We start from the raw sequence: 18283 nt of genomic DNA, 5'->3' as shown, positions 1-18283 counted from the left end.
ATCTTGGAAATAGAATGGAGAAAATAAAAGAAACATTTGACAAGGACCTAGAAGAACTAAAGAGCAAACAAGCAATGATGAACAACACAATAAATTACATTAAAAATTCTCTGGAAGGAATCAATAAGAGAATAACTGAGGCAGAAGAACACATAAGTGCCCTGGAAGGTAAAATAGTAGAAACAACTACTTCAGAAGAGAATAAAGAAAAAGAATGAAAATAACTGAGGGCACTGGGAGAACATTAAGCACACCAATATTCGAATTATAGGGGTCCCAGAAGATGAAGAGAAAAAGAAAGAGACTGAGAATATATTTGAAGAGATTATAGTTGAAAACTTCCCTAATATGGGAAAGGAAAAGTCAATCAAGTATAGGAAGTACAAATAGTCCAATACAGGATAAATCCAAGGAGTAACATGAAAAGACACATATTAATCAAACTATCAAAAATTAAATACAAAGAAAAACTATTAAAAGTAGCAAGGGAAAAACAACAAATAACGTACAAGGGAATCCACAAAAGGTTAATGGCTGATCTTTCAGCAGAAACTCTGCAGGCCATAAATGAGTGACAGGACATATTTAAAGTGATGAAAGGGAAAAACCTACGTCTAAGATTACTCTACTCAGCAAGGGTTTCATTCAGATTAGACAGAGAAATTAAAACCTTTACAGAGAAGCAAAATTTAAGAGAATTCAGCACCACCACACCAGCATTACAACAAATGCTAAAGGAACTTCTCTAGTCAGGAAACACAAGAGAAGGAAAAGACCTACAATAACAAACCCAAAACAATCAAGAAAATTGTAATATGAATATACATATCAATAATTATTTTAAATGTACACGGATTAAATTCTCCAATCAGAAGACATAGAATGGCTGAATGAATACAAAAACAAGACCCATATATATGCTGTCTACAAGAGACCCACTTAAGACCTAGGGACACATACAGACTGAAGTGAGGGGATGGAAAAAGATATTCCATGCAAATGGAAATCAAAAGAAAGCTAGAGTAGCAATTCTCAGATCAGAAAAAAATAGAGTTTAAAGTAAAGACTATTCCAAGAGACAAAGAAGGACACTACATAATGATCAAGGGATCAATCCAAGAAGATGATATAACAATTGTTAAATATTTAGGCACCCAACATAGGAGCACCTCAATACATAAGGCAAATGCTAAGGGGAAATCAACAGTAACACAATCATAGTAGGGGACTTTAACACCCCACTTTCACCAATGGACAGATCATCCAAAATGAAAATAAATTAGAAAACAAAAGCTTTAAATGTTACATTAAGCAAGATGGACTTAATTGATATTTATAGGACATTACATCCAAAAACAACAGAATACCCTTTCTTCTCAAGTGCTCATGGGACATTCTCCAGGATAGATCATATCTTGGGCCACAAATCAAGCCTTGGTAAATTTAAGAAAATTGAAATCATATCAAATATCCTTTTTGACCACAATGCTATAAGACTAGATATCAATTACAGGCAAAATCTATAAAAATACAAACACATGGAGGCTAAACAATACAATACTTAATAACCAAGAGATCACTGAAGAAATCAAAGAAAATCAAAAGACAATGAAAACATGATGATCCAAAACCTATGGGATGCAGGAAAAGCAGTTCTAAGAGGAAAATTTATAGCACTACAATCCTACCTCAAGAAACAAGAAACATCTCAAATAAACAACTTAACCTTACACCTAAAGCAATTAGAGAAAGAAGAACAAAAAACTCCAAAGTTAGCAGACAGAAGAAATTATAAAGTTCAGATCAGAAATAAAAGAAAACAAATGAAGAAAACAATAGCAAAGATCAATAAAACAAAAAGCTGTTTCTTTGAGAAAATAAACAAAATTGATAAACTATTAACCAGACACATCAAGAAAAAAAGGGAGAAGACTCAAATCAATAGAATTAGAAATGAAAAAGGAGAAGTAACAACTGACAATGCAGAAATACAAAGGGTCATGAGAGATTACTATAAGCAACTATATGCCTATAAAATGGGCAACCTGGAAGAAATGGATAAATCCTTAGAAAAGCACAACCTTCCGAGACTGAACCAAGAAGAAATAGAAAATATAAACAACCCAATTAAAAGCACTGAAATTGAGACTGTGGTTAAAAATCTTCTAACAAACCAAAACCCAGGACCAGATGGCTTCACAGGTTAATTCTATCAAACATTTAGAGAAGAGTTAACACATATCCTTCTCAAACTCTTACAAAATATAGCAGAGGGAGGAAAACTCCCAAACACATTCTACGTGGCCACCCTCACCCTGATACCAAAACCAGGCAAAGATGTCACAAAGTAATAAAACTACAGGCCAATATCACTGATGAACATAGATGGAAAAATCCTCAACAAAATACTAGCAAACAGAATCCAACAGCACATTAAAAGGATCATACACCATGATCAAGTTGGGTTTATTCTAGGAATGCAAGGAATCTTCAATATATAGAAGTCAATCAATGTGATACACCATATTAACAAATTGAAGGACAAAAACCATGTGATAATCTCAACAGATGCAGAAAAAGCTTTTGACAAATTTCAAGACCTATTTATGATAAAAACCCTCCAGAAAGTAGGCATAGAGGGAACTTTCCTCAACATAATAAAGTCCACATATGACAAACCCACAGTCAACATCATTCTCAATGGTGAAAAACTGAAACCATTTCCACTAAGATCAGGAGCAAGACAATGTTGCCCACTCTCACCACTATTATTCAACATAGTTTTGGAAGTTTTAGCCACAGCAATCAGAGAACAAAAAGAAATAAAATGAATCCAAATCACAAAAGGAGAAGTAAAGCTGTCACTGTTTGCAGATAACATGATACTATACATAGAGAATCTTAACGACGCTACCAGAAAACTACTAGAGTTAATCAATAAATTTGGTGAAGTAGCAGGTTACAAAATTAATGCACAGAAATCTATTGCATTCCAATACACTAATGATGAAAAATCTGAAAGAGAAATTAAGGAAACACCCCCATTTACCATTGCAATGAAAAGAATAAAATACCTATGCATAAACCTACCTAAGGAGACAAAAGGCCTGTATGCAGAAAATTTTAAGACACTGGTGAAAGAAATTAAAATGATACAAACAAATGGAGAGATATACCATGTTCTTGGATTGGAAGAATCAACATTGTGAAAATGACTATACTACCCAAAACAATCTACAGATTCAATGCAATCCCTATCAAAATACCAACGGCATTTTTCACAGAACTAGAACAAAAATTTTTACCATTTGTATGGAAACACAAAAGACCCCGAATAGCCAAAGCAATCTTGAGAAAGAAAAACGGTTTTGGAGGAATCAAGCTCCCTGACTTCAGACTGTACTACAAAGCTACAATAATCATGACAGTATGGTACTGGCACCAAAACAGAAATATAGATCAATGGAACAGGATAGAAAGCCCAGAGATAAACCCACACACATATGGTCATCTTATCTTTGGTAAAGAAGGCAAGAATATACAATGGAGAAAAGACAGCCTCTTCAATAAGTGATGCTGGGAAAACTGCACAGCTACATGTAAAAGAAAGAAACTAGAACACTCCCTAACACCATACACAAAAATAAACTTGAAATGGATTAAAGACCTAAATATAAGGCCAGATGCTATAAAACTCTTAGAGGAAAACATAAGCAGAACACTCTATGACATAAATCACAGTAATATCCTTTTTGATCAACCTCCTAGAGAAATGGAAATAAAATGAAAAATAAAGAAATGGGACCTAAGGAAACTTAAAAGCTTTTGCACAGAAAAGTAAAACATAAACAAGATGAAAAAACAACCCTCAGAACGGGATAAAATATTTGCAAATGAAGCAACTGAGAAAGGATTAATCTCCAAAATTTGCAAGCAGCTCATGCAGCTCAATATCAAAAAAAATCAAACAACCCGATCCAAAAATAGGAAGAAGACCTAAATAGACATTTCTCCTAAGTAGATATACAGATAGCCAACAAGCACGTGAAAGAATGCTCAACATCACTAATCATTAGAGAAATGCAAATCAAAACTACAATGAGGTATCACCTCATGCCAGTCAGAATAGCCATCATCAAAAAATCTACAGACAATAAATGCTGGAGAGGGTGTGGAGCAAAGGGAAACCTCTTGCACTGTTGGTGGGAATGTAAATTGATATAGGCACTATGGAGAAAAGTACAGAGGTTGCTTAAATAGCTAAAAACAGAAGTACTATATGACCCAGCAATCCCAGTACTGGGCATATACCCTGAAAAAGTCATAATTCAGAAAGAGTCATGTATCACAATATTCACTGCTGCTCTATTTACAATAGCCAGGCATGGAAGCAACCTAAGTGTCCATCGACAGATGAATGGATAAAGAAGATATGGCACATATATGCAATGGAATATTACTCAGCCATACAAAGAAATGAAATTGAGTTATTTGTAGTGAGGTGGATGGACCCATAGTCTGTCATACAGAGTGAAGTAAGTCAGAAAGATAAAAACAAATACTTTATGCTAACACATACGTAGGGAATTTCAAAAAAAAATGGTTCTGATGAACTTAGGGGAAGGACAAGAATAAAGACGTAGACGTAATGAAAGGACTTGAGGACATGGGGAGGGTGAAGGGTAAGCTGGGACAAAGTAAGAGTGGTATGGATTTATATATACTACCAAATGTAAAATAGATAGCTAGTGGGAAGCAACTGCATAGCACAGGGAGATCAGCTCAGTGCATTTTGTCCACGTACAGGGTTGGGATAGGTAGGGTGGGAGGGAGACATAAGAGGGACGAGATATGGGGATATATGTAAATGTATAGCTGATTCACTATGTTATAAAGCAGAAACTAACACACAATTTTAAAGCAATTATACTTCAATAAAGATGTTAAAAAAATAAAGAATTGAAAATAAGATTTAGACGTAATATCTGAACTCCATCTTTATTGAAGCATTATTCACAATTGCCAAGATAGCTAAACAATTCAAATAACCATCAACAGATGAATAGATAAATAATATACATATCTATGCAATGCAATATTATTCCACCTTTAAAAAAAGGAAATTCTACTATTTGCATTTGCGAATTTGAAGAAATCACCTTAAGTGAAAAAATCACCCACAGAAGGACAAGTACTACATAGTTCCATTATGTGACATATCTAAGATAGACTTATAAAACAGAAGGTGATCTTGACAGCTGTCAGGGATTGGGGAAGGGGGAAAATGGGGAGTTGCTAATCCATGGGTATAAAGTTACAATTATATGAGATGACTAAGTTTAGAGATCTGTCCAAAATATAGCCTGTAGTTAATTTGGACTTATGAAATTAACAACAGGATAGATCTCCTGTTAAGTGTTCTAAACACACAAACACACACACACATACAGAGCAAAGGAACACAGGGAAGCTTTTAGAGGTGATAGACATATCTATTACCATGATGGTATTATGGTTGTATGTATATGTCCAAATTCATTAAATTATCTATATTAAATATATGCAGTTTTTGTACATCAATTATACCTCAATAAGGGTGTGAAAATTAATCAACCTAACTGCTGAAATGCAAAAAAAAAAAAAAAAATTCTGTAAACTAGACTGTTATCTTCCCCCCACCTGCAACACACACAGATGTACATAATTCAGTGGTGGGATAGGTAGCAGATAACTTGCCAAATCTTGACTAAGATCTGTGTTGCTCCTTGTTAATTGTTATCTTTGACTCTTAGCTCTATTTTCTGGGATTTTGGTTCAGTCTTCTTACTCAGTTTTCCAATTCTTTAAGATACTACTCATTTTTGTAACTGAGTCGCCTGGTCAGTGGACTTTCTGCCTATAAAAATTGAGGTTTTCAATGGACTCTTTTCTCTTTATATGGTCTGGCCCTTTCAATCCCATTGTCAAAGAAATTTTTTGGGTTGCTTGTGTATCTATTTATAATTAACTCCATTAGAAAAAAAGGAAAAAAAAACACATCTACAAAGTTCCTTGACATAAGCCCTTCGTTTCTTTTGAGGTTGCTGGGGAATATTTTAAGATTCTTAGAAGCCCTATAGTTTAACAGAGACCATCTGTGAGGCACACAATTCAGATCCTCAGGAGGTCTTTGTTTATTGTCATAAAGGTTCTAGGAGGCTCCCCATCTTACATATTTCTGACGTCTTAAAATCTTTTTACAATAACAGTTTTGGCTTCATAGTTATCCTGAGAGTAGCCTGCATTTTATTTTTGCCCAGTGGTCCTTTATCACTTGATTTTTTTGTTTTGATTTGTTTTGCTTTGCCTTGTTGTTTTTGTTTATTTAGAACCCAGCAAATTTTGGTGCCTGTAGAATTCCTATATATTTTGCTTGAAAATTGAACATTTTCTTGTTATTTCATTTCTATCTAAATGTCAGGCAACATGGATCAGATAAGTTAGCTCTTTCCGTATTCTTCCTGGAAGTTACCTAATCAAATCTGTCAGTTAATTGAAGAATGTTTCTATTCCCACATCACCACAGGGACAGTGTTACCAAATTTTATGTTACTACACAGTAAGAATTATCTTGTTTTCAGCCTCCCATAATAAATCCCTCCCTGAATCCCAGCTTCTCTAACATTCTCCTCAAGGCCTGTCCAGATTCTGCCCACACTCTGGTCCATAGTAAGACCACACATTTTAGGTTTCTGTTATGGCAGCAACCCACTTTAAGTAGCAAATTCTATTTTGATCTTTGCTCCATAAGAAAATTGACCCAGAACTTAGTAGCTTACAGCAACCATTTAGTTATGTGGGGTCCAGAATTCAGATAGAATATGGGGTGGGGTGGTGGCATTTGTCCACACTAAAGTATATGATGTTGAGACCACAGCTGAAAGATTGAAATGGTTGGAAGGGATGACAAGAGGCAGAAGTTTTATTCATTCAACTGTTTGGTGCTTGGCCCCAGGGAGATGCAAGACCAACACTGCTGCCCAGAGCACCTATGCTTGCCCTCAGTGTGGCTTGGCCTCCTCTTAGCATGATACCTCCAGGATAGGTGGGCTGCTTCCACTCCACACACAGTTATCCAATGAACAAGGCAAAGCTGCATCACCTTTCATGGTCTAGCCTCAGAATTTAATTAAACATCATCACTTCTGGCATCCTCTATCTGTTGAAGCACTGGTATGCTCACCCTAATTTAAAGGAAGGGACAAAGACCCCATCCTTGGATGAAAGGAGTGGCAAAGCCACATTGCAGAAGAACATTCAAGATGAGATGCACTGTTGTGACAATCTTTGGAAAGAACTCCCTGCCACACTTATCACAGTAGAAGTATCAAAACTGACTTACAAAAGACTGAAAGTTTCAGAAAATACATAAAAATCCTTGTAGAAGTATTATTGTTATTTAAAAATCCTTGTAGAAGTATTATTATTTTCTCTTCTGGAAAATAGGCTAAGATGACCAACCATTTAAATTTTGCATGAATGAGTATTATGAGTTGAATTTTGACCCCTCCCCGTCCCACACACAAAAAATCACATGTTGATTACTAGTCCCTCAGTACCTTGGAGTGTGACATTATTTAGATATAGGGTATATAAAGAGGTGATTAAGGTTAAATTAAGTCACTGGGTGGGCCCTGATCCAAGATGACTGGCACCCTTATTAGAAGAGGAGATAAGTTCAGAGAAGCACACAGAGAAAAGACCATGTGAGGACACAGGGAGGAGACAGACATAAACAAGCCAAGGAGAGAGGCCTCAGAAGGAACCAACCATGCAGACACCTTGATCTCAAGACTTCTAGCCTCCAGGACTGTGAAATAATAAATTTCTGTTGTTTAATCCTCCTAGTCTGTGGTACTTTATCAGGAAGCTTTAGCAAACTAATACAAGAAGGTATGACTTATCCTAAATTTAGGTTTAGATAGATAATGGCACATCTGGTGTTGTGAAAGGTAAGTTTTCTTCCATTCTTTCTCATCCTGGAACCTCTTCCTTGGAATCCCATGAACAGAAAAGCCATAGGCATTTTGTTCAGATTTGCAATGTCAAGTTTTCTTCATATTTTCAAAATCATGATAACTGTTTTTTTTTCAATTATTTTCTTACAATGTTTCTTAAATTAAAACCTATCAATTTTAGGTCCCACTAGGGTCTTTTCAGCCTAACAACATTCGTGGTTGCCTGTGTGAGATTGCCAATGAAATTGATACATGCTTCCTACTGTAATAGGCATATTTACCTCTTGGTGAGTGTGCATTTATCCTCTAAATGTTAATGGGTCTTATGTATCTCACTTTCTGTGGAGACTATAATCTCACACACTGTATACAGATGCACAAGGAAGGAAAACCACCTTTCATGCTGGTCACTGCACTTAATTTTCTCATTTCTAGTGCATCTGAACAGGCATTTCCAAAAACCAGGTTGGCTTGTGCTGCCCCACAACAGAAGTGATTGCCTTCCCACTGTCTCACTTGAGTAATGTGCTAATAGAAAACCAAGTTATGGATCTCCAGATCTAGGACAATAATAAAATCATAATGATACTGTTAGCAATCTGGCCCCAGTGCTGGTTCCTTCTCCCAGAGAAACACTGTCACGGAAATAGAAAAACTCATCAATCACAAAAATCACACAGGAGGCAAGCCAACCAGCTTAAATTCACACACAGCATTGCAGAGGAGACTGAATTTCACTGCTGGGGAGCAGTTTCTCTCAGAAAAATCCAATTAGCACACTAATTGATGTGTCTGCCCCTTTCTGAGCAGGTCCTGGGAAGGATGAACTTATGTGATTTTACAAGGTCACACAGATGATAAGAAGTAGGACCAGGATTAGATCTCAGTTTTAACATCAAGCCCATGTTGCCTCTCTGGGATTTATATCCCAGGCTTCAGTGTTCAGTGCATGGCTCAATCCAAGGTTTTGCACCTCAGAAACTGTAAACAAACAAGTAAAACAAATAAATAAAGTGCATATATAGAGCAGTAAAATAACCCAGTTAGCCAGCTAAAATTAACTGGTAAGTCCTCGAGGCTTAAACATCATCTCACCACTTAAAGCTATGAAATCAATACCCATAGACAATGATGATTTTGCAGTTTGAAGAACAAGAGAAAGCCAGAACTGCAAGTTTCCAAATAATAGGTGCTACCTACCATACTAACTTTCTATGGGGCATGCACTTTCAGGAAATGCAAACTCTATCTCTAATAGTGGTATTATTGTTGTTTTTTCAAACCCTTATATATACTCCCTTAGATTAGTAGATTAGAATTCCTTAGACAGGAGACTCATAACTGAACCACGGTCCAAAATGAATAAGTAAAGTGGAACCTCTTTTAACATGACTACCAATAAAAACAAATCATTCTGAGAGTGTTTGGCTGTCTCAAAACAAGGCCAATTTTAGAAAAAAAAAAACAAAACACTGATACACCTGTAGTATGTAATTTTTAAAAACAATTTATAGCTCATGCAATTACCTCAAATATGAAAATTTTAGTCAACAGATATTTGTTGAATGCCTGCTCCATGCCAGACCATGTTATACCTGCTGAGGATACAGCTATGAGCAAAAATCCTGTTTTTACGGTCTAGTAGAAAAAGTTAGACAATAATAAAAAAGAGAAAAAATGTAGAATGTTGTAGTTAAAAATGAGTCAGAGTAGGGGAATAGGGACAGCCATGTTGTTGGTAAAGGGACCTTGTTCTTACTACTTTAATTAGGTGGACAGGGAAAACCTCACCACTAAAGTGATATTTGGACAGAGACCTGAAAAAGTAAGAAATCAAGCTATATTGATATCTGAGCCAAGAGTGATCCAGATAAAGGACACATCAAGTGTTAAAGCCTTGAAGTGATGTGCTTGTTGTGCTCAAGAAATTAAAAGGAAGTTGATGGGGTTGGAGGGTAGAGCAAAGAAGAGAATAAGAGAAGATGAATTGGAGCTGGATAGGGAATGTTATGAGATTATTTAAGTCCTTGTAAGCTGATTGTTAGGACTCTGAATGCCACTTTGGGCAGAAAAGTAACACAATTTACTTGTTAAAATGATCACTCTGCTTCTGTATTAAAAATAGACTACATGAGAAAAAATTGGCAGGAAGGAGACAGTTAAAACATCACTGTCACCCAGGCAAGGGGTGCTGGTGGCTTAAGGAAGGACAACAGTGATGTTGGCAAGAAGTGGTTGGATTTTGAATATATTCTGAAGGCAGAACCAACAAGCTTTCTTGACAGATTGAATGTGAGGTATAAAACAAAGAGAGGCGATAAGAATGATGCCAAGTATGTGATCAGCTAGAAGAATGAAGGTGCCATTTATTGAGAGGAGAAAGACTGGGAGAGGTGAATATATTGAGGCGGGAGAGAGATAAGGAAACACATGTTTTCACAAAGTATTTTGAGTCAATGGGTCTAGGTTTAGGAACATTTTGGGTGAAAATAAGAGGAGATTAGTTTTAAAAATGTTTACTTGGCATATGTTGAAGTTCTGAAAGAAGCTTCTTGGAATAAATTATACTTAAGCTAAGGTACAAAGGATCAGTAGGAGTTATGGAAGTGAAGAGGAAGGCAGGGTGAAGGACCTACAGAGAAGCCTAACAGGTACATGCCCAGAACAGGGTGAATCACAGCACATCAAACACAGACTGCTATAGCCCTTGCTTTGAAAAGCTGAATTTGTTCCAATGCAATTGATATATCAGGGGACAGTCTGAGCATGAGTGAATTTTGCATTTGCTTAAGTGTGATTTCTACTTGAGAAACACTGGTGGTTGCAGAAAACCCACACCTCACTACACTGAGCTATGTAGGTATACACAACATGCACACATGCATCGCCTCAAGCATCTACCAGCTACATAGGTCCAATCTGAGTGCTCTGGGCCACAGTCACCCTTCCATATCCTGTGTGACAACTTTCCTTTCTTTTCTAGGTAACTCTCCTTCCTCCATGTTGCTATTGTTCACAACCTGCACCCTTCTGATCCTCATGTCCATAAATATACTTCAGGTCATTTTTAAGGTTAAGTTCATTTTTTTGTTACTTTTATGCATTTCTTAACCATTTGGTAGGTTCCCACTTTTACTAGGTTTCTATCTCCTTTTTACGTGTGTCCCAAATGAAATGTTCGAGTTTGCTCTGCCCCAGGCCTTGTCAACCTTGTGGTTTTTATTGTGTAATTTTGCATAGTGCTATGATTTTTAATAATGCATATATCATGTTATAGCTGAAGTGACTGTAACTGAAGGCAAAGCATGTTTGGGAACATGGGATGATGCAGGGGAAGGGTGGGAAGTAGGGGAAGAGGAAGAGTTGGAGGATGAGGTGGAGAAGTGGAATTGTCCAGGTCATCAAGGGTCTTGTAAGACAGCATACATTGTTTAAAGTTTTCCATAAGGTCAATTATAAACCATAAAGGACAGCATGCTTATAATTTAGAAGATCACATGCAGTGGGGAGATTAGCCAGGAGAATGAGATTGTAGTCAAGAAGCTCAGTGAGGAGTTTGTTTCTTGAAAGCAGGCTGGATGAGATGGTGGCTGGGTCAGTGATGGCACAGATGGACAGAAGTGGACGCAACTGAATCAAGTTCTACTTATTTCTACACTCGTAGACTGTGTATCTGGAGTCTACCTACAACAGGGTATCCCAGAACAAGCAAAACGGTCAAATCAAAGAGTAAGAGCCCTAATATTATCCACTTACATTTATACATTTAACTCTCTCCCCTTTGTCTCATCCTAGGTTTGCACTTAATGTTGCTGAGAAGTAATGTGATTATTAACGGGAAAAATAATCATAATAATAACATACTCACACTGTCTAAGTTTACAGTTTTCAAACCTAAACATTTTGGTGCCAATTAATTCATCCACATAATAGGGATGATAATAATACTCAGGTATTTGTTTGTTATGTGCTAAAACACCTTTAAACGCTTATATAAGACTGCCATGTGGTAAATATTATTAAGGGTATACTTACTATTTCAAACTGTTTCATATTCACTATATCATTCTATCCTCATAATAACCTCTGAAAGGGGGTACTATAATTTCAATTCTTTGTATGAGGAAGTGGAGGGTCAAGGAGTTAATCCTTTTGCTCAAAGCCATTACCAAGTAACAATATAGGTCCTCAAACTGAGTGTTCAGTCTTCAACTCCACCCACTACTCTACTCTATGCTCCAGGTATAGAGGGATTAACACCTGAGACTTTCTGGGCAAGCAAAGAACATCCCTCATGTGGCTCTGACAACAGCTCTTCTTGTCGCCTTAAATCCTTCCCAGGCTTCCATTTCCCTGAGCAACCCTAGTGCAAGCAACCGATGAGATCCATGGCTCCCATTATACCATTTTTAGGTTTTATAAAATTAGATTTTGTGAAGTTCTTTCAGGAAAGTTCCTTAATCCTTCAGTCAGCATCACTCTGCCATGTTAATTAGCACAGAGTGGATTTAGCCATGGAATTAAGATGCCTGAATGGTTTGATTTCAGCCCATACTTTGTAAAACCCGAATCACATTCCCTGCAATCTAACCCCACCTATTTCAGAGAATCAAAGATAATCTTTTTTTTTTTTTTTTTCTCTTCACATTCAAGGCAGGAATAAATGGGAAACATTGACAATCCCATCACCTTTTTAGACTCTGATACAAAAGTGTCCCTAAATCTTAGAGAAAGTCCTGAAAGCAGATATTCAGTATTCAATGCTTCAATACTAACGGTCTCATTCCGGAAGAAATTACTTTTGGGGAATCTCTTAAGTGCCCTTGCTTGTTTCATATTCCAAACAGTTTGCTCTCCCTTCATCTTAGAGTGCAACAAAATATTTTGATTCTGTAGACCTGTTCCATAGCAAGTCTGTGTGTAGAAAATAGTTTTATAGGAGCCCATAGATTGAACTCTGGAAAAAATCACTCCAAGCAGAAAAGCCACCTGATGGCTGAAGGTAAGGTGGGTTTTCTAGAGGAGGGCTCCGTCTTGAACTTATTGTTTCCCTTATTCTCTCAGTAATTCTAGGGAATGCTTAGAGACTAATTTCTTCTACCACTGCATTTTATTATTTGTTGAATATGGTCAGGTGAGTTAATTACTAGTAAGAAGATAATGAAAAATTTGAAGCTCACAGTTAAATGGAGGGGAACAGTTCAAGCGTAATGGGGATTTTAAGGGTTTTCAATTTCCTTCCATTTTTGAAGACCGTGAAGAGCCATCTCCTTCCCCTCCACATAATGCCGTTAAAATCAGGAGTTAATGCAAAGAAAACTCATCAGGCTAAAGTCTGCTTTTTGCCAGCGTGCCAAAGGACACTTTTTTAATGGTTCAGGAATGAAGCTCAGCAAAGTTTTCTTTCTTTGATGTGTTTGCTTGATGCATTACTGAAGCTTATGATACTTGGCTTAAGGGGATTTAAGCAGAACATAACATATACAAATACCAATCTTTCTAGCCAGATAAATCCTAAAATCATAGAAAAATAAGTCTGCTGTACACTGCATGACAATTGGATGACAGATGATTAGGAAAATGGGGGCTGACACTTCGTGGCATTCAAGTCTCGTTCAGGGAATGGCGTTCAGACTCAAGTCTGTCTGCAGTGGGATCAGGAGAGGGGACAAGAGGATCTCAAATGTGTCCTGTGTTTCTGGAGCTTAAAAAGTAAAGGGAGTAGGTGACATGCACTGGGGAGAGAGAGTGGGGCTGGGACACAGCACCCTGTGGACCTCACTGCAGGGTGACATGGAGTTATGAGGGTATTTTAAGACATGGGGAGAGGGAGAGGAGGAAGTGATTATATTTATTACTTTAGAGATCACTTTGGCTCTTATAAAGATAAATGTTTGAAGAAAGAAGTGAGTCAATAAGGGGAAACCAGTTTAAAAGAGTAGTCTAGAAAGATAAACTTATAAAGTGTAAATTTCCTAGGGCTGCGGTAACAAAGTACCATAAGCTGCTTGGCTTAAACAACAGAAATTAATAGTCTCACAGTTACAGAGTCTAGAAGTCTCAGTTCAAGATGTTAGCAGGGCCCTGCTCTCTGAAGATGCTGAGGAAGGGTCTGTTCCAGGCCTCTTTCCTGGTTTCTGGTGGTTGTTGGCAATCTTTGACGTTCTTTAGCTTGTAGATGCATCACCCTGATCTCTGTCTTCATGCTGTCTCCTGTGTGTGTGTGTATGTGTGCCCATCCAAATTTCCCCGTTATATAAGGACACCAGTTATATTAGATAAAGGGTCCAACCTCCTCCAGTATAACCTCATCTTAACTAATTACATTTGCAACAGCCCTATTTCCAAATAAGGCTGCATTCTAAGTCCTGGGGGTTGGAACTTCAACATACACATTTTTGTTCAGGTGCACAATTCAGCCCATAACATAATGTGTTCCATAAACAAAACAACAAGACTATTAGCCAGTGAAAAAGGAAATTGCAGAGACAAATTGATCTTTTAGAGAAAGAAAAAGAAATGAAGGAGCAGAGGAAGAAAGGAAGTAAGGGAGGGAGGGAGGAAGGAAGAGAGGAAAGAAGGGAGAGAGAGAGGGAGGGAGGGAGGGAGAGAGGAAAAACGAGAGAGAGGAAATGAAGGATGTAAGATAGCTCTGTTTTTGTTGTTGTTTTTGTTGTTTTACCTTGAACATTTTAGTAATTGAGAAACTCAGCATAAGGGTGTATATGATGGATCACAAACATTGCGTGATGAATCACAACCACCTGTGAGATATGAAGAGAGGAAGTAAAATAAAGTGTTCAGTGTTGGTCCACATCACATCTCCTTATTACATCAACACCATTGTTAGGCATCTAAGACCAAGGATGTGCAAAGCTAGAGTGATGTAAACATACAAAACAATGAAATATATACATTTAGGAGAGATTAGTTAGAAGAAAATTCTGGTCACGTCCTCACTAGGGTAGGAAGGGAAGAGAAAGTGACTAGGAAATGGCATTAATTAAAGGGTTTACTGAGACACAGCCACTTTATGGACACACTTCTCATACTTTTCTTTATTTCAACCCCCCAACTCCTACCCTCCCACTCCTACCTTTTTTCTTTTATTAAGTGGTTATCTTCCTTTGCCAGGCCCTATCCTGGAGGTAAACAGTACAAAGCCTTGTCCTCATGAACATGGCAAGTGGAGTATTTACTTACCTCATTTCAGTGGAGAGAAACAAAGGGTCAGAAAGTGTAGACAATGCCTCCAAAGTCTTGGCTTTACAAGACACTGGTTGTGGAATTTCACTACATTGTTGTTCTCCTAAAGACTCTACTCATTTCCCTACAAATACATGGACAGATAATTCCTCAGTGCCTCTCCTGGGATAGAGAGCAGAGATTAAAGCCGGAAGTTTGGTAAAGAAAGGGAGTGGGGTATAGTTTTAGGTTGGCAGGCAAGAGACAAAGATCCCTTTAAATAGCTCTTTCTATTTTCTCTTTTCCTTTCAATTGCAGAAGAAAAATCTTTGATTCTAGGTATGTGTCAGGAGACCAGAGTGCTTTTCTGAGGGGAAGAATTTGAAGCTGGGTGTCTAGGGTTGGTTCCACCACGTGTAAGAAAGAATAAATTAGTTTTTTTTTTCCCTTCCTGGTAATCAGTCCAACTTACCCTTGTATCAGTGAAGCAGGAATTCATAGATTTAACTTTCCAAAGGACTGGAAGGATATACTGCAAACTTTGGGGAGGTTAGGAATGGGAATGGGGGGTAATCTAGGGTAATTTGCAATTTTTAATCTATATGCATTTATAAAATTTTATAAAGAACATGGTAAGTGGATGTAAAATAATAAGGAATTCCTATAAATTTGCCACTATTTTTGTACAACAAAGACTGTCCTGTAAACTGAAATGGTGAATAAAGACGGAATCTAGAACTGAGGACTGTAACCACAGGAAATATTATATATAATATGTGTACATATATGTGTATATACTCATGTGTATATGTATGCATATGCATATATAGGTGTGTATGTTTGTGTTTATATAAAATTCTGTCACCAATGATCCTGAGGGAACCTGGTTTCATAGCAAATTTCTATTGGACAGTTCTGGATCTGTTTCTTCTTTTTTATCTCAGCTACCTATGTAATTATTCACTCTTTCTTAGAAAATAGGAAGTGGCAAATTCTAATGAGCACCTGTAGAAAGTGCACCTGCTATTGTCCACAAGGTCACGACACCTCTTATGAGTGTGAACATTGATATTGAGCCAAATATTAAGGGTATTGCTGTCTGTACCCAGGATATGTCCTCAACATGCTTCAGGCAGGACACAGGGTAAGTGCCCCTGTGGATCTGGAATGCTGACCACCTATGCTGTTATGTCTCCAAAGTCTTTGCTTCTTTAGAATTACTTTATCTTTTATTGCATTTCAGCTCCCACCACCTCCTGCCCCAACTCCCAAGGTGAGATGTAGGAACAGAGGATGGTAATTGGCCAGAGGACTATGTGAGTAGAATGTTCTCAAGGTCATCCCACCCCTCTGATTCTGCTTCACTGTATTTAACTCTATTCCAGCCTCTGGTCTCTCCCTTAAGATGAGTTCTTCCTGAGGAAGGTTTTTCGATTCTCATATGAATACAGCCCAAGTTATCTCAGTGGCTCTCCGGGATGGTTCTAGACTATTGAAAACTAAATTTAGATTCAAACTGAAGAAGAAAAGAGAGAAAGAAGGAACACTGTATAATTTGAGGAAAGAGCAGGTGTTTTAAAGTCAGACTAACATGGGATTGCATCCTGGTCCATCTGCTTTTTCACTGCGAGCCTGTTTTAAAATGGAGAAAATATCAAACAGGGCATTTTTGCAATAAAAAATGTAATAATCTATATTAGGTACCAGGAACATGGCTTGATCAATCAATAAATTTGAAGACAATGATTTTTTTTTTTATTATTTAGCCAAATGAATTAGCTTAATGTTTTATTCTTATTTATTTATTTATTTGCGGTCTGCGGGCCTCTCACTGTTGTGGCCTCTCCCGTTGTGGAGCATAGGCTCCGGACGCGCAGGCTCAGCAGCCATGGCTCATGGGCTCAGCCGCTCCACGGCACGTGGGATCTTCCCTGACCGGCGCACGAACCCATGTTCCCTGCAACGGCAGGCGGACTCTCAACCACTGCACCACCAAGGAAGCCCAGTTTATCCTTGAAGTTAACACATTTCAGCATTTGCTAGTGCTGGTTCATAACTTACCTCCATCTGGCAGAGAGAGGTCAAGGAGGAGTGAGTGTGATAGTAACTGCAGTACAAATGGTATCCTCAAGAAATCTATTTTCCTCTAATGCACACAGTGAGGTTGGTTCTCAATTAATAAGCCAATTTTAATATAAAAGGGCCTATGCCTATAAAGAAATTTAGTCCCACATTTTACTAAAATAAAGAAATAAATTTGCACTTAGTAAGTAAAGTAACATTATTCAGGTTAAAAAAATGCCTTCACTCAATAGCATGATACGTGTTCCAAACCTATAGTTTGTGGATAACATTTTACATGAATGAACACTTTTATGCTCTGTAAATGTCCTTTAAGGCAGGTACATCTATAATGTATATAGCTATACTGTATAGAAGACTGTAAAAGACAATTTAGAAAGGTAAAGCTCATAAAACTTAAAGAATTGGACCAAAATCATCTGGGGGTAAGTTAAGGAAAAAACATGTCTTTTTGGTTCATTCTCCTGTATTTTTAGAACTACATTAGTAAACTTTATTGGTGTGATATTGAAATGTTAAATCAATTACTCTGGACAATTTAACATTTCCAGAGTATGAAGGTATGGACTATACCTGGTTTGCCCACTATTTTATCCTCAGCTCTAAGCACAATACCAAGTATATAAGTGCTTAATAACTATTTCTTGAATTGATGAAATAATGAGGTTGTTAGTAGGTCAGCTTGTCAGGGACACAGCCTATACTTCAGGATTTATCAAAATTGCCTGTAAGTGATGAGCACATTTAGAAAACTGATTTTCAGGTGGCAACAGTTTGAGGGCAGGTCATTTTGAATTTGTGGGAGAAATGTGTATGTGCATGTGTGTGCACACATGTGTGGAGGCTGTGTGTGCACGCATGCGTGTGTGTGCCCATGCAAAATGAAGGGGTAGTAGTATTGAACTAGGATAAGTGTCTAGGGATCATAGAAAACGTCACAAAAGACAACTTTAATGTAAATAAAACACCATTACTCTAATCTCATTTTTAAATTATGTGGGGAATTGTGCTCCAACAGA

This window comes from Aethalodelphis obliquidens, unplaced genomic scaffold (assembly GCF_003676395.1).
Source record: "Aethalodelphis obliquidens isolate GAN/ISIS:26980383/991018 unplaced genomic scaffold, ASM367639v1 scaffold6, whole genome shotgun sequence".
Classification (NCBI taxonomy): Eukaryota; Metazoa; Chordata; class Mammalia; order Artiodactyla; family Delphinidae; genus Aethalodelphis; species Aethalodelphis obliquidens.
Note: the sequence above shows the minus strand (reverse complement) of the source record.